General features: G+C 51.6%; 35 non-coding genes across 35 annotated transcripts; all 35 read left to right on the top strand.

Moving 5' to 3' along the window:
- The first annotated feature begins 265 nt into the window (after nucleotides 1-265).
- On the top strand, nucleotides 266-337 carry trnaq-cug (transfer RNA glutamine (anticodon CUG)). Its single transcript has one exon. It is a non-coding gene; the product is annotated as a tRNA-Gln (tRNA).
- A 284-nt stretch (nucleotides 338-621) lies between these two features.
- Nucleotides 622-693, top strand: trnaq-uug (transfer RNA glutamine (anticodon UUG)). The gene has a single exon. It is a non-coding gene; the product is annotated as a tRNA-Gln (tRNA).
- A 978-nt stretch (nucleotides 694-1,671) lies between these two features.
- Nucleotides 1,672-1,743, top strand: trnaq-cug (transfer RNA glutamine (anticodon CUG)). Its single transcript has one exon. It is a non-coding gene; the product is annotated as a tRNA-Gln (tRNA).
- A 284-nt stretch (nucleotides 1,744-2,027) lies between these two features.
- Nucleotides 2,028-2,099, top strand: trnaq-uug (transfer RNA glutamine (anticodon UUG)). The gene has a single exon. It is a non-coding gene; the product is annotated as a tRNA-Gln (tRNA).
- A 978-nt stretch (nucleotides 2,100-3,077) lies between these two features.
- Nucleotides 3,078-3,149, top strand: trnaq-cug (transfer RNA glutamine (anticodon CUG)). The gene has a single exon. It is a non-coding gene; the product is annotated as a tRNA-Gln (tRNA).
- Nucleotides 3,150-3,433: 284 nt separating this feature from the next.
- Nucleotides 3,434-3,505, top strand: trnaq-uug (transfer RNA glutamine (anticodon UUG)). The gene has a single exon. It is a non-coding gene; the product is annotated as a tRNA-Gln (tRNA).
- A 978-nt stretch (nucleotides 3,506-4,483) lies between these two features.
- On the top strand, nucleotides 4,484-4,555 carry trnaq-cug (transfer RNA glutamine (anticodon CUG)). Its single transcript has one exon. It is a non-coding gene; the product is annotated as a tRNA-Gln (tRNA).
- Nucleotides 4,556-4,839: 284 nt separating this feature from the next.
- On the top strand, nucleotides 4,840-4,911 carry trnaq-uug (transfer RNA glutamine (anticodon UUG)). Its single transcript has one exon. It is a non-coding gene; the product is annotated as a tRNA-Gln (tRNA).
- A 978-nt stretch (nucleotides 4,912-5,889) lies between these two features.
- On the top strand, nucleotides 5,890-5,961 carry trnaq-cug (transfer RNA glutamine (anticodon CUG)). The gene has a single exon. It is a non-coding gene; the product is annotated as a tRNA-Gln (tRNA).
- A 284-nt stretch (nucleotides 5,962-6,245) lies between these two features.
- On the top strand, nucleotides 6,246-6,317 carry trnaq-uug (transfer RNA glutamine (anticodon UUG)). The gene has a single exon. It is a non-coding gene; the product is annotated as a tRNA-Gln (tRNA).
- Nucleotides 6,318-7,295: 978 nt separating this feature from the next.
- trnaq-cug (transfer RNA glutamine (anticodon CUG)) lies at nucleotides 7,296-7,367 on the top strand. The gene has a single exon. It is a non-coding gene; the product is annotated as a tRNA-Gln (tRNA).
- Nucleotides 7,368-7,651: 284 nt separating this feature from the next.
- trnaq-uug (transfer RNA glutamine (anticodon UUG)) lies at nucleotides 7,652-7,723 on the top strand. The gene has a single exon. It is a non-coding gene; the product is annotated as a tRNA-Gln (tRNA).
- Nucleotides 7,724-8,701: 978 nt separating this feature from the next.
- On the top strand, nucleotides 8,702-8,773 carry trnaq-cug (transfer RNA glutamine (anticodon CUG)). The gene has a single exon. It is a non-coding gene; the product is annotated as a tRNA-Gln (tRNA).
- Nucleotides 8,774-9,057: 284 nt separating this feature from the next.
- On the top strand, nucleotides 9,058-9,129 carry trnaq-uug (transfer RNA glutamine (anticodon UUG)). Its single transcript has one exon. It is a non-coding gene; the product is annotated as a tRNA-Gln (tRNA).
- A 978-nt stretch (nucleotides 9,130-10,107) lies between these two features.
- trnaq-cug (transfer RNA glutamine (anticodon CUG)) lies at nucleotides 10,108-10,179 on the top strand. The gene has a single exon. It is a non-coding gene; the product is annotated as a tRNA-Gln (tRNA).
- Nucleotides 10,180-10,463: 284 nt separating this feature from the next.
- trnaq-uug (transfer RNA glutamine (anticodon UUG)) lies at nucleotides 10,464-10,535 on the top strand. Its single transcript has one exon. It is a non-coding gene; the product is annotated as a tRNA-Gln (tRNA).
- A 978-nt stretch (nucleotides 10,536-11,513) lies between these two features.
- Nucleotides 11,514-11,585, top strand: trnaq-cug (transfer RNA glutamine (anticodon CUG)). Its single transcript has one exon. It is a non-coding gene; the product is annotated as a tRNA-Gln (tRNA).
- A 284-nt stretch (nucleotides 11,586-11,869) lies between these two features.
- Nucleotides 11,870-11,941, top strand: trnaq-uug (transfer RNA glutamine (anticodon UUG)). Its single transcript has one exon. It is a non-coding gene; the product is annotated as a tRNA-Gln (tRNA).
- Nucleotides 11,942-12,919: 978 nt separating this feature from the next.
- trnaq-cug (transfer RNA glutamine (anticodon CUG)) lies at nucleotides 12,920-12,991 on the top strand. The gene has a single exon. It is a non-coding gene; the product is annotated as a tRNA-Gln (tRNA).
- Nucleotides 12,992-13,275: 284 nt separating this feature from the next.
- On the top strand, nucleotides 13,276-13,347 carry trnaq-uug (transfer RNA glutamine (anticodon UUG)). The gene has a single exon. It is a non-coding gene; the product is annotated as a tRNA-Gln (tRNA).
- Nucleotides 13,348-14,325: 978 nt separating this feature from the next.
- Nucleotides 14,326-14,397, top strand: trnaq-cug (transfer RNA glutamine (anticodon CUG)). Its single transcript has one exon. It is a non-coding gene; the product is annotated as a tRNA-Gln (tRNA).
- Nucleotides 14,398-14,681: 284 nt separating this feature from the next.
- trnaq-uug (transfer RNA glutamine (anticodon UUG)) lies at nucleotides 14,682-14,753 on the top strand. Its single transcript has one exon. It is a non-coding gene; the product is annotated as a tRNA-Gln (tRNA).
- Nucleotides 14,754-15,731: 978 nt separating this feature from the next.
- trnaq-cug (transfer RNA glutamine (anticodon CUG)) lies at nucleotides 15,732-15,803 on the top strand. The gene has a single exon. It is a non-coding gene; the product is annotated as a tRNA-Gln (tRNA).
- Nucleotides 15,804-16,087: 284 nt separating this feature from the next.
- Nucleotides 16,088-16,159, top strand: trnaq-uug (transfer RNA glutamine (anticodon UUG)). The gene has a single exon. It is a non-coding gene; the product is annotated as a tRNA-Gln (tRNA).
- Nucleotides 16,160-17,137: 978 nt separating this feature from the next.
- Nucleotides 17,138-17,209, top strand: trnaq-cug (transfer RNA glutamine (anticodon CUG)). The gene has a single exon. It is a non-coding gene; the product is annotated as a tRNA-Gln (tRNA).
- Nucleotides 17,210-17,493: 284 nt separating this feature from the next.
- Nucleotides 17,494-17,565, top strand: trnaq-uug (transfer RNA glutamine (anticodon UUG)). The gene has a single exon. It is a non-coding gene; the product is annotated as a tRNA-Gln (tRNA).
- A 978-nt stretch (nucleotides 17,566-18,543) lies between these two features.
- Nucleotides 18,544-18,615, top strand: trnaq-cug (transfer RNA glutamine (anticodon CUG)). Its single transcript has one exon. It is a non-coding gene; the product is annotated as a tRNA-Gln (tRNA).
- Nucleotides 18,616-18,899: 284 nt separating this feature from the next.
- On the top strand, nucleotides 18,900-18,971 carry trnaq-uug (transfer RNA glutamine (anticodon UUG)). The gene has a single exon. It is a non-coding gene; the product is annotated as a tRNA-Gln (tRNA).
- Nucleotides 18,972-19,949: 978 nt separating this feature from the next.
- On the top strand, nucleotides 19,950-20,021 carry trnaq-cug (transfer RNA glutamine (anticodon CUG)). The gene has a single exon. It is a non-coding gene; the product is annotated as a tRNA-Gln (tRNA).
- Nucleotides 20,022-20,305: 284 nt separating this feature from the next.
- Nucleotides 20,306-20,377, top strand: trnaq-uug (transfer RNA glutamine (anticodon UUG)). Its single transcript has one exon. It is a non-coding gene; the product is annotated as a tRNA-Gln (tRNA).
- Nucleotides 20,378-21,355: 978 nt separating this feature from the next.
- On the top strand, nucleotides 21,356-21,427 carry trnaq-cug (transfer RNA glutamine (anticodon CUG)). Its single transcript has one exon. It is a non-coding gene; the product is annotated as a tRNA-Gln (tRNA).
- Nucleotides 21,428-21,711: 284 nt separating this feature from the next.
- Nucleotides 21,712-21,783, top strand: trnaq-uug (transfer RNA glutamine (anticodon UUG)). The gene has a single exon. It is a non-coding gene; the product is annotated as a tRNA-Gln (tRNA).
- A 978-nt stretch (nucleotides 21,784-22,761) lies between these two features.
- trnaq-cug (transfer RNA glutamine (anticodon CUG)) lies at nucleotides 22,762-22,833 on the top strand. The gene has a single exon. It is a non-coding gene; the product is annotated as a tRNA-Gln (tRNA).
- A 284-nt stretch (nucleotides 22,834-23,117) lies between these two features.
- Nucleotides 23,118-23,189, top strand: trnaq-uug (transfer RNA glutamine (anticodon UUG)). Its single transcript has one exon. It is a non-coding gene; the product is annotated as a tRNA-Gln (tRNA).
- A 978-nt stretch (nucleotides 23,190-24,167) lies between these two features.
- Nucleotides 24,168-24,239, top strand: trnaq-uug (transfer RNA glutamine (anticodon UUG)). Its single transcript has one exon. It is a non-coding gene; the product is annotated as a tRNA-Gln (tRNA).
- The last annotated feature ends 897 nt before the right edge of the window (nucleotides 24,240-25,136 follow it).

The following is a 25,136-nucleotide window of genomic DNA, read 5'->3' as shown; positions in this document are numbered from 1 at the left end:
ACACGATTCAGCGACACTGCTCTGAGCCCTCAGCAAAACGGGACACTGACCCCTGTGAAACGTGATGACTTGTCCCAATATCCCCCGCTGTGGCTTGGGGGGTGAAAAGATTGGGTGTCATCTTTGAGGGAGGTTTCCTGTCACACCTTTGCAGAACAATGTTTGCACATCATCAGATTCTGTTGTCGCACACGCTATTCTTGCACATTTAACGAAAGAGGTAATCTTGTTTGAGTGACAATTTGCAGACAGTCCATATGACTCGGGTTCCATGGTGTAATGGTGAGCACTCTGGACTCTGAATCCAGTGATCCGAGTTCAAATCTCGGTGGAACCTTTCCTCTTGCCAAAGCCAATGATTAGTGTGTGTGAGCGAGAGAGCACTTCTTTTACATTTGCCACCAGGAGCAAATTGATTGGATCATTTCTCAGCCGCCGCAACGGCCACTGCAATTCGCATTGCTCAGCCTCTGTAGCCGGCTGCCTGCACAAGCAGCATTTTGCCATCCTGCGGGCAACTACTATTTGTGTGCAGTCAGAGAACCTTTGCGCAAGTAAGCTGGTGTGTGTGCGTGCCTGTGTGTGGACAAAAGACTGCTTCCTCAGATGCAGAGTCCAGTCGGTTACATGGTGTAACGGTGAGCACTCTGGACTTTGAATCCAGCGATCCGAGTTCAAATCTCGGTGGAGCCAGTACTCTGTTTGTCCCACTTCTTGTTCAATTCGGGGACAGCTGAGTAAAAGACCCCAATGCAGGCGGGGCTCCTGGCCGCAGGCCTTTTCTGCCTTCCAGCTTGCTGTCTTCTTGAGCGATCGTCCGCTCGGGTTGATGCGGTAACACCAGCCGGGACATTTGCTGCGTGGTCGCTGTCATTTCCTGCGCGGCGCAGTGGGTGCATGTGAACTTGCCACTCTGCCCAAAACTCAGCAGGTGTTGCACACATCACTTCATTCGTCTTCTTCAACACGACCTCTTTTAACTTTTCCTTCTATGCCAAGCGTCGTGCGTGAATCCCTTTGCAATGTTTGTACACTGATGCCGAGGCAGCATTGCAATATTCGGGGGAAACAGCTTCAACGCTGCTGGGAGCGGCAGCTTGTCTGCACCGCTTTCATTTGCACAGCAGCCAAACCTAGTCGGAGGCTGAGTGACAGAGGTGGAGTTACGCTTGAGGTAATAATCCAGCCAAGGCTGAACGTCGGAGATTAAATTTTCAAGTGCTTGCCATTCTGCTCATGGGAAAGATGTGCGCGCATTCTCGAGGGTCAGTCAGCCACACACATTGTGCAATTTGCAGTACGGCAGCACCTCACAAACTATCTTGCTTGCCCATTGCTCCCATTCGCTGCAGCCACTGTGAAACTTTTGCGAGCAGTATTCTCGCTGGCTCTCACAGCTGAGCCTGACACGATTCAGCGACACTGCTCTGAGCCCTCAGCAAAACGGGACACTGACCCCTGTGAAACGTGATGACTTGTCCCAATATCCCCCGCTGTGGCTTGGGGGGTGAAAAGATTGGGTGTCATCTTTGAGGGAGGTTTCCTGTCACACCTTTGCAGAACAATGTTTGCACATCATCAGATTCTGTTGTCGCACACGCTATTCTTGCACATTTAACGAAAGAGGTAATCTTGTTTGAGTGACAATTTGCAGACAGTCCCTATGACTCGGGTTCCATGGTGTAATGGTGAGCACTCTGGACTCTGAATCCAGTGATCCGAGTTCAAATCTCGGTGGAACCTTTCCTCTTGCCAAAGCCAATGATTAGTGTGTGTGAGCGAGAGAGCACTTCTTTTACATTTGCCACCAGGAGCAAATTGATTGGATCATTTCTCAGCCGCCGCAACGGCCACTGCAATTCGCATTGCTCAGCCTCTGTAGCCGGCTGCCTGCACAAGCAGCATTTTGCCATCCTGCGGGCAACTACTATTTGTGTGCAGTCAGAGAACCTTTGCGCAAGTAAGCTGGTGTGTGTGCGTGCCTGTGTGTGGACAAAAGACTGCTTCCTCAGATGCAGAGTCCAGTCGGTTACATGGTGTAACGGTGAGCACTCTGGACTTTGAATCCAGCGATCCGAGTTCAAATCTCGGTGGAGCCAGTACTCTGTTTGTCCCACTTCTTGTTCAATTCGGGGACAGCTGAGTAAAAGACCCCAATGCAGGCGGGGCTCCTGGCCGCAGGCCTTTTCTGCCTTCCAGCTTGCTGTCTTCTTGAGCGATCGTCCGCTCGGGTTGATGCGGTAACACCAGCCGGGACATTTGCTGCGTGGTCGCTGTCATTTCCTGCGCGGCGCAGTGGGTGCATGTGAACTTGCCACTCTGCCCAAAACTCAGCAGGTGTTGCACACATCACTTCAATCGTCTTCTTCAACACGACCACTTTTAACTTTTCCTTCTATGCCAAGCGTCGTGCGTGAATCCCTTTGCAATGTTTGTACACTGATGCCGAGGCAGCATTGCAATATTCGGGGGAAACAGCTTCAACGCTGCTGGGAGCGGCAGCTTGTCTGCACCGCTTTCATTTGCACAGCAGCCAAACCTAGTCGGAGGCTGAGTGACAGAGGTGGAGTTACGCTTGAGGTAATAATCCAGCCAAGGCTGAACGTCGGAGATTAAATTTTCAAGTGCTTGCCATTCTGCTCATGGGAAAGATGTGCGCGCATTCTCGAGGGTCAGTCAGCCACACACATTGTGCAATTTGCAGTACGGCAGCACCTCACAAACTATCTTGCTTGCCCATTGCTCCCATTCGCTGCAGCCACTGTGAAACTTTTGCGAGCAGTATTCTCGCTGGCTCTCACAGCTGAGCCTGACACGATTCAGCGACACTGCTCTGAGCCCTCAGCAAAACGGGACACTGACCCCTGTGAAACGTGATGACTTGTCCCAATATCCCCCGCTGTGGCTTGGGGGGTGAAAAGATTGGGTGTCATCTTTGAGGGAGGTTTCCTGTCACACCTTTGCAGAACAATGTTTGCACATCATCAGATTCTGTTGTCGCACACGCTATTCTTGCACATTTAACGAAAGAGGTAATCTTGTTTGAGTGACAATTTGCAGACAGTCCCTATGACTGGGGTTCCATGGTGTAATGGTGAGCACTCTGGACTCTGAATCCAGTGATCTGAGTTCAAATCTCGGTGGAACCTTTCCTCTTGCCAAAGCCAATGATTAGTGTGTGTGAGCGAGAGAGCACTTCTTTTACATTTGCCACCAGGAGCAAATTGATTGGATCATTTCTCAGCCGCCGCAACGGCCACTGCAATTCGCATTGCTCAGCCTCTGTAGCCGGCTGCCTGCACAAGCAGCATTTTGCCATCCTGCGGGCAACTACTATTTGTGTGCAGTCAGAGAACCTTTGCGCAAGTAAGCTGGTGTGTGTGCGTGCCTGTGTGTGGACAAAAGACTGCTTCCTCAGAGGCAGAGTCCAGTCGGTTCCATGGTGTAACGGTGAGCACTCTGGACTTTGAATCCAGCGATCCGAGTTCAAATCTCGGTGGAGCCAGTACTCTGTTTGTCCCACTTCTTGTTCAATTCGGGGACAGCTGAGTAAAAGACCCCAATGCAGGCGGGGCTCCTGGCCGCAGGCCTTTTCTGCCTTCCAGCTTGCTGTCTTCTTGAGCGATCGTCCGCTCGGGTTGATGCGGTAACACCAGCCGGGACATTTGCTGCGTGGTCGCTGTCATTTCCTGCGCGGCGCAGTGGGTGCATGTGAACTTGCCACTCTGCCCAAAACTCAGCAGGTGTTGCACACATCACTTCAATCGTCTTCTTCAACACGACCACTTTTAACTTTTCCTTCTATGCCAAGCGTCGTGCGTGAATCCCTTTGCAATGTTTGTACACTGATGCCGAGGCAGCATTGCAATATTCGGGGGAAACAGCTTCAACGCTGCTGGGAGCGGCAGCTTGTCTGCACCGCTTTCATTTGCACAGCAGCCAAACCTAGTCGGAGGCTGAGTGACAGAGGTGGAGTTACGCTTGAGGTAATAATCCAGCCAAGGCTGAACGTCGGAGATTAAATTTTCAAGTGCTTGCCATTCTGCTCATGGGAAAGATGTGCGCGCATTCTCGAGGGTCAGTCAGCCACACACATTGTGCAATTTGCAGTACGGCAGCACCTCACAAACTATCTTGCTTGCCCATTGCTCCCATTCGCTGCAGCCACTGTGAAACTTTTGCGAGCAGTATTCTCGCTGGCTCTCACAGCTGAGCCTGACACGATTCAGCGACACTGCTCTGAGCCCTCAGCAAAACGGGACACTGACCCCTGTGAAACGTGATGACTTGTCCCAATATCCCCCGCTGTGGCTTGGGGGGTGAAAAGATTGGGTGTCATCTTTGAGGGAGGTTTCCTGTCACACCTTTGCAGAGCAATGTTTGCACATCATCAGATTCTGTTGTCGCACACGCTATTCTTGCACATTTAACGAAAGAGGTAATCTTGTTTGAGTGATAATTTGCAGACAGTCCCTATGACTGGGGTTCCATGGTGTAATGGTGAGCACTCTGGACTCTGAATCCAGTGATCCGAGTTCAAATCTCGGTGGAACCTTTCCTCTTGCCAAAGCCAATGATTAGTGTGTGTGAGCGAGAGAGCACTTCTTTTACATTTGCCACCAGGAGCAAATTGATTGGATCATTTCTCAGCCGCCGCAACGGCCACTGCAATTCGCATTGCTCAGCCTCTGTAGCCGGCTGCCTGCACAAGCAGCATTTTGCCATCCTGCGGGCAACTACTATTTGTGTGCAGTCAGAGAACCTTTGCGCAAGTAAGCTGGTGTGTGTGCGTGCCTGTGTGTGGACAAAAGACTGCTTCCTCAGATGCAGAGTCCAGTCGGTTACATGGTGTAACGGTGAGCACTCTGGACTTTGAATCCAGCGATCCGAGTTCAAATCTCGGTGGAGCCAGTACTCTGTTTGTCCCACTTCTTGTTCAATTCGGGGACAGCTGAGTAAAAGACCCCAATGCAGGCGGGGCTCCTGGCCGCAGGCCTTTTCTGCCTTCCAGCTTGCTGTCTTCTTGAGCGATCGTCCGCTCGGGTTGATGCGGTAACACCAGCCGGGACATTTGCTGCGTGGTCGCTGTCATTTCCTGCGCGGCGCAGTGGGTGCATGTGAACTTGCCACTCTGCCCAAAACTCAGCAGGTGTTGCACACATCACTTCATTCGTCTTCTTCAACACGACCTCTTTTAACTTTTCCTTCTATGCCAAGCGTCGTGCGTGAATCCCTTTGCAATGTTTGTACACTGATGCCGAGGCAGCATTGCAATATTCGGGGGAAACAGCTTCAACGCTGCTGGGAGCGGCAGCTTGTCTGCACCGCTTTCATTTGCACAGCAGCCAAACCTAGTCGGAGGCTGAGTGACAGAGGTGGAGTTACGCTTGAGGTAATAATCCAGCCAAGGCTGAACGTCGGAGATTAAATTTTCAAGTGCTTGCCATTCTGCTCATGGGAAAGATGTGCGCGCATTCTCGAGGGTCAGTCAGCCACACACATTGTGCAATTTGCAGTACGGCAGCACCTCACAAACTATCTTGCTTGCCCATTGCTCCCATTCGCTGCAGCCACTGTGAAACTTTTGCGAGCAGTATTCTCGCTGGCTCTCACAGCTGAGCCTGACACGATTCAGCGACACTGCTCTGAGCCCTCAGCAAAACGGGACACTGACCCCTGTGAAACGTGATGACTTGTCCCAATATCCCCCGCTGTGGCTTGGGGGGTGAAAAGATTGGGTGTCATCTTTGAGGGAGGTTTCCTGTCACACCTTTGCAGAGCAATGTTTGCACATCATCAGATTCTGTTGTCGCACACGCTATTCTTGCACATTTAACGAAAGAGGTAATCTTGTTTGAGTGACAATTTGCAGACAGTCCCTATGACTGGGGTTCCATGGTGTAATGGTGAGCACTCTGGACTCTGAATCCAGTGATCCGAGTTCAAATCTCGGTGGAACCTTTCCTCTTGCCAAAGCCAATGATTAGTGTGTGTGAGCGAGAGAGCACTTCTTTTACATTTGCCACCAGGAGCAAATTGATTGGATCATTTCTCAGCCGCCGCAACGGCCACTGCAATTCGCATTGCTCAGCCTCTGTAGCCGGCTGCCTGCACAAGCAGCATTTTGCCATCCTGCGGGCAACTACTATTTGTGTGCAGTCAGAGAACCTTTGCGCAAGTAAGCTGGTGTGTGTGCGTGCCTGTGTGTGGACAAAAGACTGCTTCCTCAGAGGCAGAGTCCAGTCGGTTACATGGTGTAACGGTGAGCACTCTGGACTTTGAATCCAGCGATCCGAGTTCAAATCTCGGTGGAGCCAGTACTCTGTTTGTCCCACTTCTTGTTCAATTCGGGGACAGCTGAGTAAAAGACCCCAATGCAGGCGGGGCTCCTGGCCGCAGGCCTTTTCTGCCTTCCAGCTTGCTGTCTTCTTGAGCGATCGTCCGCTCGGGTTGATGCGGTAACACCAGCCGGGACATTTGCTGCGTGGTCGCTGTCATTTCCTGCGCGGCGCAGTGGGTGCATGTGAACTTGCCACTCTGCCCAAAACTCAGCAGGTGTTGCACACATCACTTCAATCGTCTTCTTCAACACGACCACTTTTAACTTTTCCTTCTATGCCAAGCGTCGTGCGTGAATCCCTTTGCAATGTTTGTACATTGATGCCGAGGCAGCATTGCAATATTCGGGGGAAACAGCTTCAACGCTGCTGGGAGCGGCAGCTTGTCTGCACCGCTTTCATTTGCACAGCAGCCAAACCTAGTCGGAGGCTGAGTGACAGAGGTGGAGTTACGCTTGAGGTAATAATCCAGCCAAGGCTGAACGTCGGAGATTAAATTTTCAAGTGCTTGCCATTCTGCTCATGGGAAAGATGTGCGCGCATTCTCGAGGGTCAGTCAGCCACACACATTGTGCAATTTGCAGTACGGCAGCACCTCACAAACTATCTTGCTTGCCCATTGCTCCCATTCGCTGCAGCCACTGTGAAACTTTTGCGAGCAGTATTCTCGCTGGCTCTCACAGCTGAGCCTGACACGATTCAGCGACACTGCTCTGAGCCCTCAGCAAAACGGGACACTGACCCCTGTGAAACGTGATGACTTGTCCCAATATCCCCCGCTGTGGCTTGGGGGGTGAAAAGATTGGGTGTCATCTTTGAGGGAGGTTTCCTGTCACACCTTTGCAGAGCAATGTTTGCACATCATCAGATTCTGTTGTCGCACACGCTATTCTTGCACATTTAACGAAAGAGGTAATCTTGTTTGAGTGACAATTTGCAGACAGTCCCTATGACTGGGGTTCCATGGTGTAATGGTGAGCACTCTGGACTCTGAATCCAGTGATCCGAGTTCAAATCTCGGTGGAACCTTTCCTCTTGCCAAAGCCAATGATTAGTGTGTGTGAGCGAGAGAGCACTTCTTTTACATTTGCCACCAGGAGCAAATTGATTGGATCATTTCTCAGCCGCCGCAACGGCCACTGCAATTCGCATTGCTCAGCCTCTGTAGCCGGCTGCCTGCACAAGCAGCATTTTGCCATCCTGCGGGCAACTACTATTTGTGTGCAGTCAGAGAACCTTTGCGCAAGTAAGCTGGTGTGTGTGCGTGCCTGTGTGTGGACAAAAGACTGCTTCCTCAGAGGCAGAGTCCAGTCGGTTCCATGGTGTAACGGTGAGCACTCTGGACTTTGAATCCAGCGATCCGAGTTCAAATCTCGGTGGAGCCAGTACTCTGTTTGTCCCACTTCTTGTTCAATTCGGGGACAGCTGAGTAAAAGACCCCAATGCAGGCGGGGCTCCTGGCCGCAGGCCTTTTCTGCCTTCCAGCTTGCTGTCTTCTTGAGCGATCGTCCGCTCGGGTTGATGCGGTAACACCAGCCGGGACATTTGCTGCGTGGTCGCTGTCATTTCCTGCGCGGCGCAGTGGGTGCATGTGAACTTGCCACTCTGCCCAAAACTCAGCAGGTGTTGCACACATCACTTCAATCGTCTTCTTCAACACGACCACTTTTAACTTTTCCTTCTATGCCAAGCGTCGTGCGTGAATCCCTTTGCAATGTTTGTACACTGATGCCGAGGCAGCATTGCAATATTCGGGGGAAACAGCTTCAACGCTGCTGGGAGCGGCAGCTTGTCTGCACCGCTTTCATTTGCACAGCAGCCAAACCTAGTCGGAGGCTGAGTGACAGAGGTGGAGTTACGCTTGAGGTAATAATCCAGCCAAGGCTGAACGTCGGAGATTAAATTTTCAAGTGCTTGCCATTCTGCTCATGGGAAAGATGTGCGCGCATTCTCGAGGGTCAGTCAGCCACACACATTGTGCAATTTGCAGTACGGCAGCACCTCACAAACTATCTTGCTTGCCCATTGCTCCCATTCGCTGCAGCCACTGTGAAACTTTTGCGAGCAGTATTCTCGCTGGCTCTCACAGCTGAGCCTGACACGATTCAGCGACACTGCTCTGAGCCCTCAGCAAAACGGGACACTGACCCCTGTGAAACGTGATGACTTGTCCCAATATCCCCCGCTGTGGCTTGGGGGGTGAAAAGATTGGGTGTCATCTTTGAGGGAGGTTTCCTGTCACACCTTTGCAGAGCAATGTTTGCACATCATCAGATTCTGTTGTCGCACACGCTATTCTTGCACATTTAACGAAAGAGGTAATCTTGTTTGAGTGACAATTTGCAGACAGTCCCTATGACTGGGGTTCCATGGTGTAATGGTGAGCACTCTGGACTCTGAATCCAGTGATCCGAGTTCAAATCTCGGTGGAACCTTTCCTCTTGCCAAAGCCAATGATTAGTGTGTGTGAGCGAGAGAGCACTTCTTTTACATTTGCCACCAGGAGCAAATTGATTGGATCATTTCTCAGCCGCCGCAACGGCCACTGCAATTCGCATTGCTCAGCCTCTGTAGCCGGCTGCCTGCACAAGCAGCATTTTGCCATCCTGCGGGCAACTACTATTTGTGTGCAGTCAGAGAACCTTTGCGCAAGTAAGCTGGTGTGTGTGCGTGCCTGTGTGTGGACAAAAGACTGCTTCCTCAGAGGCAGAGTCCAGTCGGTTCCATGGTGTAACGGTGAGCACTCTGGACTTTGAATCCAGCGATCCGAGTTCAAATCTCGGTGGAGCCAGTACTCTGTTTGTCCCACTTCTTGTTCAATTCGGGGACAGCTGAGTAAAAGACCCCAATGCAGGCGGGGCTCCTGGCCGCAGGCCTTTTCTGCCTTCCAGCTTGCTGTCTTCTTGAGCGATCGTCCGCTCGGGTTGATGCGGTAACACCAGCCGGGACATTTGCTGCGTGGTCGCTGTCATTTCCTGCGCGGCGCAGTGGGTGCATGTGAACTTGCCACTCTGCCCAAAACTCAGCAGGTGTTGCACACATCACTTCAATCGTCTTCTTCAACACGACCACTTTTAACTTTTCCTTCTATGCCAAGCGTCGTGCGTGAATCCCTTTGCAATGTTTGTACACTGATGCCGAGGCAGCATTGCAATATTCGGGGGAAACAGCTTCAACGCTGCTGGGAGCGGCAGCTTGTCTGCACCGCTTTCATTTGCACAGCAGCCAAACCTAGTCGGAGGCTGAGTGACAGAGGTGGAGTTACGCTTGAGGTAATAATCCAGCCAAGGCTGAACGTCGGAGATTAAATTTTCAAGTGCTTGCCATTCTGCTCATGGGAAAGATGTGCGCGCATTCTCGAGGGTCAGTCAGCCACACACATTGTGCAATTTGCAGTACGGCAGCACCTCACAAACTATCTTGCTTGCCCATTGCTCCCATTCGCTGCAGCCACTGTGAAACTTTTGCGAGCAGTATTCTCGCTGGCTCTCACAGCTGAGCCTGACACGATTCAGCGACACTGCTCTGAGCCCTCAGCAAAACGGGACACTGACCCCTGTGAAACGTGATGACTTGTCCCAATATCCCCCGCTGTGGCTTGGGGGGTGAAAAGATTGGGTGTCATCTTTGAGGGAGGTTTCCTGTCACACCTTTGCAGAACAATGTTTGCACATCATCAGATTCTGTTGTCGCACACGCTATTCTTGCACATTTAACGAAAGAGGTAATCTTGTTTGAGTGACAATTTGCAGACAGTCCCTATGACTCGGGTTCCATGGTGTAATGGTGAGCACTCTGGACTCTGAATCCAGTGATCCGAGTTCAAATCTCGGTGGAACCTTTCCTCTTGCCAAAGCCAATGATTAGTGTGTGTGAGCGAGAGAGCACTTCTTTTACATTTGCCACCAGGAGCAAATTGATTGGATCATTTCTCAGCCGCCGCAACGGCCACTGCAATTCGCATTGCTCAGCCTCTGTAGCCGGCTGCCTGCACAAGCAGCATTTTGCCATCCTGCGGGCAACTACTATTTGTGTGCAGTCAGAGAACCTTTGCGCAAGTAAGCTGGTGTGTGTGCGTGCCTGTGTGTGGACAAAAGACTGCTTCCTCAGATGCAGAGTCCAGTCGGTTACATGGTGTAACGGTGAGCACTCTGGACTTTGAATCCAGCGATCCGAGTTCAAATCTCGGTGGAGCCAGTACTCTGTTTGTCCCACTTCTTGTTCAATTCGGGGACAGCTGAGTAAAAGACCCCAATGCAGGCGGGGCTCCTGGCCGCAGGCCTTTTCTGCCTTCCAGCTTGCTGTCTTCTTGAGCGATCGTCCGCTCGGGTTGATGCGGTAACACCAGCCGGGACATTTGCTGCGTGGTCGCTGTCATTTCCTGCGCGGCGCAGTGGGTGCATGTGAACTTGCCACTCTGCCCAAAACTCAGCAGGTGTTGCACACATCACTTCATTCGTCTTCTTCAACACGACCTCTTTTAACTTTTCCTTCTATGCCAAGCGTCGTGCGTGAATCCCTTTGCAATGTTTGTACACTGATGCCGAGGCAGCATTGCAATATTCGGGGGAAACAGCTTCAACGCTGCTGGGAGCGGCAGCTTGTCTGCACCGCTTTCATTTGCACAGCAGCCAAACCTAGTCGGAGGCTGAGTGACAGAGGTGGAGTTACGCTTGAGGTAATAATCCAGCCAAGGCTGAACGTCGGAGATTAAATTTTCAAGTGCTTGCCATTCTGCTCATGGGAAAGATGTGCGCGCATTCTCGAGGGTCAGTCAGCCACACACATTGTGCAATTTGCAGTACGGCAGCACCTCACAAACTATCTTGCTTGCCCATTGCTCCCATTCGCTGCAGCCACTGTGAAACTTTTGCGAGCAGTATTCTCGCTGGCTCTCACAGCTGAGCCTGACACGATTCAGCGACACTGCTCTGAGCCCTCAGCAAAACGGGACACTGACCCCTGTGAAACGTGATGACTTGTCCCAATATCCCCCGCTGTGGCTTGGGGGGTGAAAAGATTGGGTGTCATCTTTGAGGGAGGTTTCCTGTCACACCTTTGCAGAGCAATGTTTGCACATCATCAGATTCTGTTGTCGCACACGCTATTCTTGCACATTTAACGAAAGAGGTAATCTTGTTTGAGTGACAATTTGCAGACAGTCCCTATGACTGGGGTTCCATGGTGTAATGGTGAGCACTCTGGACTCTGAATCCAGTGATCCGAGTTCAAATCTCGGTGGAACCTTTCCTCTTGCCAAAGCCAATGATTAGTGTGTGTGAGCGAGAGAGCACTTCTTTTACATTTGCCACCAGGAGCAAATTGATTGGATCATTTCTCAGCCGCCGCAACGGCCACTGCAATTCGCATTGCTCAGCCTCTGTAGCCGGCTGCCTGCACAAGCAGCATTTTGCCATCCTGCGGGCAACTACTATTTGTGTGCAGTCAGAGAACCTTTGCGCAAGTAAGCTGGTGTGTGTGCGTGCCTGTGTGTGGACAAAAGACTGCTTCCTCAGAGGCAGAGTCCAGTCGGTTACATGGTGTAACGGTGAGCACTCTGGACTTTGAATCCAGCGATCCGAGTTCAAATCTCGGTGGAGCCAGTACTCTGTTTGTCCCACTTCTTGTTCAATTCGGGGACAGCTGAGTAAAAGACCCCAATGCAGGCGGGGCTCCTGGCCGCAGGCCTTTTCTGCCTTCCAGCTTGCTGTCTTCTTGAGCGATCGTCCGCTCGGGTTGATGCGGTAACACCAGCCGGGACATTTGCTGCGTGGTCGCTGTCATTTCCTGCGCGGCGCAGTGGGTGCATGTGAACTTGCCACTCTGCCCAAAACTCAGCAGGTGTTGCACACATCACTTCAATCGTCTTCTTCAACACGACCACTTTTAACTTTTCCTTCTATGCCAAGCGTCGTGCGTGAATCCCTTTGCAATGTTTGTACATTGATGCCGAGGCAGCATTGCAATATTCGGGGGAAACAGCTTCAACGCTGCTGGGAGCGGCAGCTTGTCTGCACCGCTTTCATTTGCACAGCAGCCAAACCTAGTCGGAGGCTGAGTGACAGAGGTGGAGTTACGCTTGAGGTAATAATCCAGCCAAGGCTGAACGTCGGAGATTAAATTTTCAAGTGCTTGCCATTCTGCTCATGGGAAAGATGTGCGCGCATTCTCGAGGGTCAGTCAGCCACACACATTGTGCAATTTGCAGTACGGCAGCACCTCACAAACTATCTTGCTTGCCCATTGCTCCCATTCGCTGCAGCCACTGTGAAACTTTTGCGAGCAGTATTCTCGCTGGCTCTCACAGCTGAGCCTGACACGATTCAGCGACACTGCTCTGAGCCCTCAGCAAAACGGGACACTGACCCCTGTGAAACGTGATGACTTGTCCCAATATCCCCCGCTGTGGCTTGGGGGGTGAAAAGATTGGGTGTCATCTTTGAGGGAGGTTTCCTGTCACACCTTTGCAGAGCAATGTTTGCACATCATCAGATTCTGTTGTCGCACACGCTATTCTTGCACATTTAACGAAAGAGGTAATCTTGTTTGAGTGACAATTTGCAGACAGTCCCTATGACTGGGGTTCCATGGTGTAATGGTGAGCACTCTGGACTCTGAATCCAGTGATCCGAGTTCAAATCTCGGTGGAACCTTTCCTCTTGCCAAAGCCAATGATTAGTGTGTGTGAGCGAGAGAGCACTTCTTTTACATTTGCCACCAGGAGCAAATTGATTGGATCATTTCTCAGCCGCCGCAACGGCCACTGCAATTCGCATTGCTCAGCCTCTGTAGCCGGCTGCCTGCACAAGCAGCATTTTGCCATCCTGCGGGCAACTACTATTTGTGTGCAGTCAGAGAACCTTTGCGCAAGTAAGCTGGTGTGTGTGCGTGCCTGTGTGTGGACAAAAGACTGCTTCCTCAGAGGCAGAGTCCAGTCGGTTCCATGGTGTAACGGTGAGCACTCTGGACTTTGAATCCAGCGATCCGAGTTCAAATCTCGGTGGAGCCAGTACTCTGTTTGTCCCACTTCTTGTTCAATTCGGGGACAGCTGAGTAAAAGACCCCAATGCAGGCGGGGCTCCTGGCCGCAGGCCTTTTCTGCCTTCCAGCTTGCTGTCTTCTTGAGCGATCGTCCGCTCGGGTTGATGAGGTAACACCAGCCGGGACATTTGCTGCGTGGTCGCTGTCATTTCCTGCGCGGCGCAGTGGGTGCATGTGAACTTGCCACTCTGCCCAAAACTCAGCAGGTGTTGCACACATCACTTCAATCGTCTTCTTCAACACGACCACTTTTAACTTTTCCTTCTATGCCAAGCGTCGTGCGTGAATCCCTTTGCAATGTTTGTACACTGATGCCGAGGCAGCATTGCAATATTCGGGGGAAACAGCTTCAACGCTGCTGGGAGCGGCAGCTTGTCTGCACCGCTTTCATTTGCACAGCAGCCAAACCTAGTCGGAGGCTGAGTGACAGAGGTGGAGTTACGCTTGAGGTAATAATCCAGCCAAGGCTGAACGTCGGAGATTAAATTTTCAAGTGCTTGCCATTCTGCTCATGGGAAAGATGTGCGCGCATTCTCGAGGGTCAGTCAGCCACACACATTGTGCAATTTGCAGTACGGCAGCACCTCACAAACTATCTTGCTTGCCCATTGCTCCCATTCGCTGCAGCCACTGTGAAACTTTTGCGAGCAGTATTCTCGCTGGCTCTCACAGCTGAGCCTGACACGATTCAGCGACACTGCTCTGAGCCCTCAGCAAAACGGGACACTGACCCCTGTGAAACGTGATGACTTGTCCCAATATCCCCCGCTGTGGCTTGGGGGGTGAAAAGATTGGGTGTCATCTTTGAGGGAGGTTTCCTGTCACACCTTTGCAGAACAATGTTTGCACATCATCAGATTCTGTTGTCGCACACGCTATTCTTGCACATTTAACGAAAGAGGTAATCTTGTTTGAGTGACAATTTGCAGACAGTCCCTATGACTCGGGTTCCATGGTGTAATGGTGAGCACTCTGGACTCTGAATCCAGTGATCCGAGTTCAAATCTCGGTGGAACCTTTCCTCTTGCCAAAGCCAATGATTAGTGTGTGTGAGCGAGAGAGCACTTCTTTTACATTTGCCACCAGGAGCAAATTGATTGGATCATTTCTCAGCCGCCGCAACGGCCACTGCAATTCGCATTGCTCAGCCTCTGTAGCCGGCTGCCTGCACAAGCAGCATTTTGCCATCCTGCGGGCAACTACTATTTGTGTGCAGTCAGAGAACCTTTGCGCAAGTAAGCTGGTGTGTGTGCGTGCCTGTGTGTGGACAAAAGACTGCTTCCTCAGAGGCAGAGTCCAGTCGGTTACATGGTGTAACGGTGAGCACTCTGGACTTTGAATCCAGCGATCCGAGTTCAAATCTCGGTGGAGCCAGTACTCTGTTTGTCCCACTTCTTGTTCAATTCGGGGACAGCTGAGTAAAAGACCCCAATGCAGGCGGGGCTCCTGGCCGCAGGCCTTTTCTGCCTTCCAGCTTGCTGTCTTCTTGAGCGATCGTCCGCTCGGGTTGATGCGGTAACACCAGCCGGGACATTTGCTGCGTGGTCGCTGTCATTTCCTGCGCGGCGCAGTGGGTGCATGTGAACTTGCCACTCTGCCCAAAACTCAGCAGGTGTTGCACACATCACTTCATTCGTCTTCTTCAACACGACCTCTTTTAACTTTTCCTTCTATGCCAAGCGTCGTGCGTGAATCCCTTTGCAATGTTTGTACACTGATGCCGAGGCAGCATTGCAATGTTCGGGGGAAACAGCTTCAACGCTGCTGGGAGCGGCAGCTTGTCTGCACCGCTTTCATTTGCACAGCAGCCAAACCTAGTCGGACGCTGAGTGACAGAGGTGGAGTTACGCTTGAGGTAATAATCCAGCCAAGGCTGAACGTCGGAGATTAAATTTTCAAGTGCTTGCCATTCTGCTCATGGGAAAGATGTGCGCGCATTCTCGAGGGTCAGTCAGCCACACACATTGTGCAATTTGCAGTACGGCAGCACCTCACAAACTATCTTGCTTGCCCATTGCTCCCATTCGCTGCAGCCACTGTGAAACTTTTGCGAGCAGTATTCTCGCTGGCTCTCACAGCTGAGCCTGACACGATTCAGCGACACTGCTCTGAGCCCTCAGCAAAACGGGACACTGACCCCTGTGAAACGTGATGACTTGTCCCAATATCCCCCGCTGTGGCTTGGGGGGTGAAAAGATTGGGTGTCATCTTTGAGGGAGGTTTCCTGTCACACCTTTGCAGAACAATGTTTGCACATCATCAGATTCTGTTGTCGCACACGCTATTCTTGCACATTTAACGAAAGAGGTAATCTTGTTTGAGTGACAATTTGCAGACAGTCCCTATGACTGGGGTTCCATGGTGTAATGGTGAGCACTCTGGACTCTGAATCCAGTGATCTGAGTTCAAATCTCGGTGGAACCTTTCCTCTTGCCAAAGCCAATGATTAGTGTGTGTGAGCGAGAGAGCACTTCTTTTACATTTGCCACCAGGAGCAAATTGATTGGATCATTTCTCAGCCGCCGCAACGGCCACTGCAATTCGCATTGCTCAGCCTCTGTAGCCGGCTGCCTGCACAAGCAGCATTTTGCCATCCTGCGGGCAACTACTATTTGTGTGCAGTCAGAGAACCTTTGCGCAAGTAAGCTGGTGTGTGTGCGTGCCTGTGTGTGGACAAAAGACTGCTTCCTCAGAGGCAGAGTCCAGTCGGTTCCATGGTGTAACGGTGAGCACTCTGGACTTTGAATCCAGCGATCCGAGTTCAAATCTCGGTGGAGCCAGTACTCTGTTTGTCCCACTTCTTGTTCAATTCGGGGACAGCTGAGTAAAAGACCCCAATGCAGGCGGGGCTCCTGGCCGCAGGCCTTTTCTGCCTTCCAGCTTGCTGTCTTCTTGAGCGATCGTCCGCTCGGGTTGATGCGGTAACACCAGCCGGGACATTTGCTGCGTGGTCGCTGTCATTTCCTGCGCGGCGCAGTGGGTGCATGTGAACTTGCCACTCTGCCCAAAACTCAGCAGGTGTTGCACACATCACTTCAATCGTCTTCTTCAACACGACCACTTTTAACTTTTCCTTCTATGCCAAGCGTCGTGCGTGAATCCCTTTGCAATGTTTGTACACTGATGCCGAGGCAGCATTGCAATATTCGGGGGAAACAGCTTCAACGCTGCTGGGAGCGGCAGCTTGTCTGCACCGCTTTCATTTGCACAGCAGCCAAACCTAGTCGGAGGCTGAGTGACAGAGGTGGAGTTACGCTTGAGGTAATAATCCAGCCAAGGCTGAACGTCGGAGATTAAATTTTCAAGTGCTTGCCATTCTGCTCATGGGAAAGATGTGCGCGCATTCTCGAGGGTCAGTCAGCCACACACATTGTGCAATTTGCAGTACGGCAGCACCTCACAAACTATCTTGCTTGCCCATTGCTCCCATTCGCTGCAGCCACTGTGAAACTTTTGCGAGCAGTATTCTCGCTGGCTCTCACAGCTGAGCCTGACACGATTCAGCGACACTGCTCTGAGCCCTCAGCAAAACGGGACACTGACCCCTGTGAAACGTGATGACTTGTCCCAATATCCCCCGCTGTGGCTTGGGGGGTGAAAAGATTGGGTGTCATCTTTGAGGGAGGTTTCCTGTCACACCTTTGCAGAACAATGTTTGCACATCATCAGATTCTGTTGTCGCACACGCTATTCTTGCACATTTAACGAAAGAGGTAATCTTGTTTGAGTGACAATTTGCAGACAGTCCCTATGACTGGGGTTCCATGGTGTAATGGTGAGCACTCTGGACTCTGAATCCAGTGATCCGAGTTCAAATCTCGGTGGAACCTTTCCTCTTGCCAAAGCCAATGATTAGTGTGTGTGAGCGAGAGAGCACTTCTTTTACATTTGCCACCAGGAGCAAATTGATTGGATCATTTCTCAGCCGCCGCAACGGCCACTGCAATTCGCATTGCTCAGCCTCTGTAGCCGGCTGCCTGCACAAGCAGCATTTTGCCATCCTGCGGGCAACTACTATTTGTGTGCAGTCAGAGAACCTTTGCGCAAGTAAGCTGGTGTGTGTGCGTGCCTGTGTGTGGACAAAAGACTGCTTCCTCAGAGGCAGAGTCCAGTCGGTTCCATGGTGTAACGGTGAGCACTCTGGACTTTGAATCCAGCGATCTGAGTTCAAATCTCGGTGGAGCCAGTACTCTGTTTGTCCCACTTCTTGTTCAATTCGGGGACAGCTGAGTAAAAGACCCCAATGCAGGCGGGGCTCCTGGCCGCAGGCCTTTTCTGCCTTCCAGCTTGCTGTCTTCTTGAGCGATCGTCCGCTCGGGTTGATGCGGTAACACCAGCCGGGACATTTGCTGCGTGGTCGCTGTCATTTCCTGCGCGGCGCAGTGGGTGCATGTGAACTTGCCACTCTGCCCAAAACTCAGCAGGTGTTGCACACATCACTTCATTCGTCTTCTTCAACACGACCTCTTTTAACTTTTCCTTCTATGCCAAGCGTCGTGCGTGAATCCCTTTGCAATGTTTGTACACTGATGCCGAGGCAGCATTGCAATGTTCGGGGGAAACAGCTTCAACGCTGCTGGGAGCGGCAGCTTGTCTGCACCGCTTTCATTTGCACAGCAGCCAAACCTAGTCGGAGGCTGAGTGACAGAGGTGGAGTTACGCTTGAGGTAATAATCCAGCCAAGGCTGAACGTCGGAGATTAAATTTTCAAGTGCTTGCCATTCTGCTCATGGGAAAGATGTGCGCGCATTCTCGAGGGTCAGTCAGCCACACACATTGTGCAATTTGCAGTACGGCAGCACCTCACAAACTATCTTGCTTGCCCATTGCTCCCATTCGCTGCAGCCACTGTGAAACTTTTGCGAGCAGTATTCTCGCTGGCTCTCACAGCTGAGCCTGACACGATTCAGCGACACTGCTCTGAGCCCTCAGCAAAACGGGACACTGACCCCTGTGAAACGTGATGACTTGTCCCAATATCCCCCGCTGTGGCTTGGGGGGTGAAAAGATTGGGTGTCATCTTTGAGGGAGGTTTCCTGTCACACCTTTGCAGAACAATGTTTGCACATCATCAGATTCTGTTGTCGCACACGCTATTCTTGCACATTTAACGAAAGAGGTAATCTTGTTTGAGTGACAATTTGCAGACAGTCCCTATGACTGGGGTTCCATGGTGTAATGGTGAGCACTCTGGACTCTGAATCCAGTGATCTGAGTTCAAATCTCGGTGGAACCTTTCCTCTTGCCAAAGCCAATGATTAGTGTGTGTGAGCGAGAGAGCACTTCTTTTACATTTGCCACCAGGAGCAAATTGATTGGATCATTTCTCAGCCGCCGCAACGGCCACTGCAATTCGCATTGCTCAGCCTCTGTAGCCGGCTGCCTGCACAAGCAGCATTTTGCCATCCTGCGGGCAACTACTATTTGTGTGCAGTCAGAGAACCTTTGCGCAAGTAAGCTGGTGTGTGTGCGTGCCTGTGTGTGGACAAAAGACTGCTTCCTCAGAGGCAGAGTCCAGTCGGTTCCATGGTGTAACGGTGAGCACTCTGGACTTTGAATCCAGCGATCCGAGTTCAAATCTCGGTGGAGCCAGTACTCTGTTTGTCCCACTTCTTGTTCAATTCGGGGACAGCTGAGTAAAAGACCCCAATGCAGGCGGGGCTCCTGGCCGCAGGCCTTTTCTGCCTTCCAGCTTGCTGTCTTCTTGAGCGATCGTCCGCTCGGGTTGATGCGGTAACACCAGCCGGGACATTTGCTGCGTGGTCGCTGTCATTTCCTGCGCGGCGCAGTGGGTGCATGTGAACTTGCCACTCTGCCCAAAACTCAGCAGGTGTTGCACACATCACTTCAATCGTCTTCTTCAACACGACCACTTTTAACTTTTCCTTCTATGCCAAGCGTCGTGCGTGAATCCCTTTGCAATGTTTGTACACTGATGCCGAGGCAGCATTGCAATATTCGGGGGAAACAGCTTCAACGCTGCTGGGAGCGGCAGCTTGTCTGCACCGCTTTCATTTGCACAGCAGCCAAACCTAGTCGGAGGCTGAGTGACAGAGGTGGAGTTACGCTTGAGGTAATAATCCAGCCAAGGCTGAACGTCGGAGATTAAATTTTCAAGTGCTTGCCATTCTGCTCATGGGAAAGATGTGCGCGCATTCTCGAGGGTCAGTCAGCCACACACATTGTGCAATTTGCAGTACGGCAGCACCTCACAAACTATCTTGCTTGCCCATTGCTCCCATTCGCTGCAGCCACTGTGAAACTTTTGCGAGCAGTATTCTCGCTGGCTCTCACAGCTGAGCCTGACACGATTCAGCGACACTGCTCTGAGCCCTCAGCAAAACGGGACACTGACCCCTGTGAAACGTGATGACTTGTCCCAATATCCCCCGCTGTGGCTTGGGGGGTGAAAAGATTGGGTGTCATCTTTGAGGGAGGTTTCCTGTCACACCTTTGCAGAACAATGTTTGCACATCATCAGATTCTGTTGTCGCACACGCTATTCTTGCACATTTAACGAAAGAGGTAATCTTGTTTGAGTGACAATTTGCAGACAGTCCCTATGACTGGGGTTCCATGGTGTAATGGTGAGCACTCTGGACTCTGAATCCAGTGATCCGAGTTCAAATCTCGGTGGAACCTTTCCTCTTGCCAAAGCCAATGATTAGTGTGTGTGAGCGAGAGAGCACTTCTTTTACATTTGCCACCAGGAGCAAATTGATTGGATCATTTCTCAGCCGCCGCAACGGCCACTGCAATTCGCATTGCTCAGCCTCTGTAGCCGGCTGCCTGCACAAGCAGCATTTTGCCATCCTGCGGGCAACTACTATTTGTGTGCAGTCAGAGAACCTTTGCGCAAGTAAGCTGGTGTGTGTGCGTGCCTGTGTGTGGACAAAAGACTGCTTCCTCAGAGGCAGAGTCCAGTCGGTTCCATGGTGTAACGGTGAGCACTCTGGACTTTGAATCCAGCGATCCGAGTTCAAATCTCGGTGGAGCCAGTACTCTGTTTGTCCCACTTCTTGTTCAATTCGGGGACAGCTGAGTAAAAGACCCCAATGCAGGCGGGGCTCCTGGCCGCAGGCCTTTTCTGCCTTCCAGCTTGCTGTCTTCTTGAGCGATCGTCCGCTCGGGTTGATGCGGTAACACCAGCCGGGACATTTGCTGCGTGGTCGCTGTCATTTCCTGCGCGGCGCAGTGGGTGCATGTGAACTTGCCACTCTGCCCAAAACTCAGCAGGTGTTGCACACATCACTTCAATCGTCTTCTTCAACACGACCACTTTTAACTTTTCCTTCTATGCCAAGCGTCGTGCGTGAATCCCTTTGCAATGTTTGTACACTGATGCCGAGGCAGCATTGCAATATTCGGGGGAAACAGCTTCAACGCTGCTGGGAGCGGCAGCTTGTCTGCACCGCTTTCATTTGCACAGCAGCCAAACCTAGTCGGAGGCTGAGTGACAGAGGTGGAGTTACGCTTGAGGTAATAATCCAGCCAAGGCTGAACGTCGGAGATTAAATTTTCAAGTGCTTGCCATTCTGCTCATGGGAAAGATGTGCGCGCATTCTCGAGGGTCAGTCAGCCACACACATTGTGCAATTTGCAGTACGGCAGCACCTCACAAACTATCTTGCTTGCCCATTGCTCCCATTCGCTGCAGCCACTGTGAAACTTTTGCGAGCAGTATTCTCGCTGGCTCTCACAGCTGAGCCTGACACGATTCAGCGACACTGCTCTGAGCCCTCAGCAAAACGGGACACTGACCCCTGTGAAACGTGATGACTTGTCCCAATATCCCCCGCTGTGGCTTGGGGGGTGAAAAGATTGGGTGTCATCTTTGAGGGAGGTTTCCTGTCACACCTTTGCAGAACAATGTTTGCACATCATCAGATTCTGTTGTCGCACACGCTATTCTTGCACATTTAACGAAAGAGGTAATCTTGTTTGAGTGACAATTTGCAGACAGTCCCTATGACTGGGGTTCCATGGTGTAATGGTGAGCACTCTGGACTCTGAATCCAGTGATCCGAGTTCAAATCTCGGTGGAACCTTTCCTCTTGCCAAAGCCAATGATTAGTGTGTGTGAGCGAGAGAGCACTTCTTTTACATTTGCCACCAGGAGCAAATTGATTGGATCATTTCTCAGCCGCCGCAACGGCCACTGCAATTCACATTGCTCAGCCTCTGTAGCCGGCTGCCTGCACAAGCAGCATTTTGCCATCCTGCGGGCAACTACTATTTGTGTGCAGTCAGAGAACCTTTGCGCAAGTAAGCTGGTGTGTGTGCGTGCCTGTGTGTGGACAAAAGACTGCTTCCTCAGAGGCAGAGTCCAGTCGGTTCCATGGTGTAACGGTGAGCACTCTGGACTTTGAATCCAGCGATCCGAGTTCAAATCTCGGTGGAGCCAGTACTCTGTTTGTCCCACTTCTTGTTCAATTCGGGGACAGCTGAGTAAAAGACCCCAATGCAGGCGGGGCTCCTGGCCGCAGGCCTTTTCTGCCTTCCAGCTTGCTGTCTTCTTGAGCGATCGTCCGCTCGGGTTGATGCGGTAACACCAGCCGGGACATTTGCTGCGTGGTCGCTGTCATTTCCTGCGCGGCGCAGTGGGTGCATGTGAACTTGCCACTCTGCCCAAAACTCAGCAGGTGTTGCACACATCACTTCAATCGTCTTCTTCAACACGACCACTTTTAACTTTTCCTTCTATGCCAAGCGTCGTGCGTGAATCCCTTTGCAATGTTTGTACATTGATGCCGAGGCAGCATTGCAATATTCGGGGGAAACAGCTTCAACGCTGCTGGGAGCGGCAGCTTGTCTGCACCGCTTTCATTTGCACAGCAGCCAAACCTAGTCGGAGGCTGAGTGACAGAGGTGGAGTTACGCTTGAGGTAATAATCCAGCCAAGGCTGAACGTCGGAGATTAAATTTTCAAGTGCTTGCCATTCTGCTCATGGGAAAGATGTGCGCGCATTCTCGAGGGTCAGTCAGCGACACACATTGTGCAATTTGCAGTACGGCAGCACCTCACAAACTATCTTGCTTGCCCATTGCTCCCATTCGCTGCAGCCACTGTGAAACTTTTGCGAGCAGTATTCTCGCTGGCTCTCACAGCTGAGCCTGACACGATTCAGCGACACTGCTCTGAGCCCTCAGCAAAACGGGACACTGACCCCTGTGAAACGTGATGACTTGTCCCAATATCCCCCGCTGTGGCTTGGGGGGTGAAAAGATTGGGTGTCATCTTTGAGGGAGGTTTCCTGTCACACCTTTGCAGAACAATGTTTGCACATCATCAGATTCTGTTGTCGCACACGCTATTCTTGCACATTTAACGAAAGAGGTAATCTTGTTTGAGTGACAATTTGCAGACAGTCCCTATGACTGGGGTTCCATGGTGTAATGGTGAGCACTCTGGACTCTGAATCCAGTGATCCGAGTTCAAATCTCGGTGGAACCTTTCCTCTTGCCAAAGCCAATGATTAGTGTGTGTGAGCGAGAGAGCACTTCTTTTACATTTGCCACCAGGAGCAAATTGATTGGATCATTTCTCAGCCGCCGCAACGGCCACTGCAATTCGCATTGCTCAGCCTCTGTAGCCGGCTGCCTGCACAAGCAGCATTTTGCCATCCTGCGGGCAACTACTATTTGTGTGCAGTCAGAGAACCTTTGCGCAAGTAAGCTGGTGTGTGTGCGTGCCTGTGTGTGGACAAAAGACTGCTTCCTCAGAGGCAGAGTACAGTCGGTTCCATGGTGTAACGGTGAGCACTCTGGACTTTGAATCCAGCGATCCGAGTTCAAATCTCGGTGGAGCCAGTACTCTGTTTGTCCCACTTCTTGTTCAATTCGGGGACAGCTGAGTAAAAGACCCCAATGCAGGCGGGGCTCCTGGCCGCAGGCCTTTTCTGCCTTCCAGCTTGCTGTCTTCTTGAGCGATCGTCCGCTCGGGTTGATGCGGTAACACCAGCCGGGACATTTGCTGCGTGGTCGCTGTCATTTCCTGCGCGGCGCAGTGGGTGCATGTGAACTTGCCACTCTGCCCAAAACTCAGCAGGTGTTGCACACATCACTTCAATCGTCTTCTTCAACACGACCACTTTTAACTTTTCCTTCTATGCCAAGCGTCGTGCGTGAATCCCTTTGCAATGTTTGTACACTGATGCCGAGGCAGCATTGCAATATTCGGGGGAAACAGCTTCAACGCTGCTGGGAGCGGCAGCTTGTCTGCACCGCTTTCATTTGCACAGCAGCCAAACCTAGTCGGAGGCTGAGTGACAGAGGTGGAGTTACGCTTGAGGTAATAATCCAGCCAAGGCTGAACGTCGGAGATTAAATTTTCAAGTGCTTGCCATTCTGCTCATGGGAAAGATGTGCGCGCATTCTCGAGGGTCAGTCAGCCACACACATTGTGCAATTTGCAGTACGGCAGCACCTCACAAACTATCTTGCTTGCCCATTGCTCCCATTCGCTGCAGCCACTGTGAAACTTTTGCGAGCAGTATTCTCGCTGGCTCTCACAGCTGAGCCTGACACGATTCAGCGACACTGCTCTGAGCCCTCAGCAAAACGGGACACTGACCCCTGTGAAACGTGATGACTTGTCCCAATATCCCCCGCTGTGGCTTGGGGGGTGAAAAGATTGGGTGTCATCTTTGAGGGAGGTTTCCTGTCACACCTTTGCAGAACAATGTTTGCACATCATCAGATTCTGTTGTCGCACACGCTATTCTTGCACATTTAACGAAAGAGGTAATCTTGTTTGAGTGACAATTTGCAGACAGTCCCTATGACTGGGGTTCCATGGTGTAATGGTGAGCACTCTGGACTTTGAATCCAGCGATCCGAGTTCAAATCTCGGTGGAGCCAGTACTCTGTTTGTCCCACTTCTTGTTCAATTCGGGGACAGCTGAGTAAAAGACCCCAATGCAGGCGGGGCTCCTGGCCGCAGGCCTTTTCTGCCTTCCAGCTTGCTGTCTTCTTGAGCGATCGTCCGCTCGGGTTGATGCGGTAACACCAGCCGGGACATTTGCTGCGTGGTCGCTGTCATTTCCTGCGCGGCGCAGTGGGTGCATGTGAACTTGCCACTCTGCCCAAAACTCAGCAGGTGTTGCACACATCACTTCAATCGTCTTCTTCAACACGACCACTTTTAACTTTTCCTTCTATGCCAAGCGTCGTGCGTGAATCCTTTTGCAATGTTTGTACACTGATGCCGAGGCAGCATTGCAATATTCGGGGGAAACAGCTTCAACGCTGCTGGGAGCGGCAGCTTGTCTGCACCGCTTTCATTTGCACAGCAGCCAAACCTAGTCGGAGGCTGAGTGACAGAGGTGGAGTTACGCTTGAGGTAATAATCCAGCCAAGGCTGAACGTCGGATATTAAATTTTCAAGTGCTTGCCATTCTGCTCATGGGAAAGATGTGCGCGCATTCTCGAGGGTCAGTCAGCCACACACATTGTGCAATTTGCAGTACGGCAGCACCTCACAAACTATCTTGCTTGCCCATTGCTCCCATTCGCTGCAGCCACTGTGAAACTTTTGCGAGCAGTATTCTCGCTGGCTCTCACAGCTGAGCCTGACACGATTCAGCGACACTGCTCTGAGCCCTCAGCAAAACGGGACACTGACCCCTGTGAAACGTGATGACTTGTCCCAATATCCCCCGCTGTGGCTTGGGGGGTGAAAAGATTGGGTGTCATCTTTGAGGGAGGTTTCCTGTCACACCTTTGCAGAACAATGTTTGCACATCATCAGATTCTGTT

The sequence above is a fragment of the Scyliorhinus torazame genome, chromosome 31, assembly GCF_047496885.1.
Source record: "Scyliorhinus torazame isolate Kashiwa2021f chromosome 31, sScyTor2.1, whole genome shotgun sequence".
Taxonomy (NCBI): Eukaryota; Metazoa; Chordata; class Chondrichthyes; order Carcharhiniformes; family Scyliorhinidae; genus Scyliorhinus; species Scyliorhinus torazame.
The sequence above is the reverse complement of the archived record's forward strand: the minus strand, read 5'-3'. Positions and strand labels throughout refer to the sequence as shown.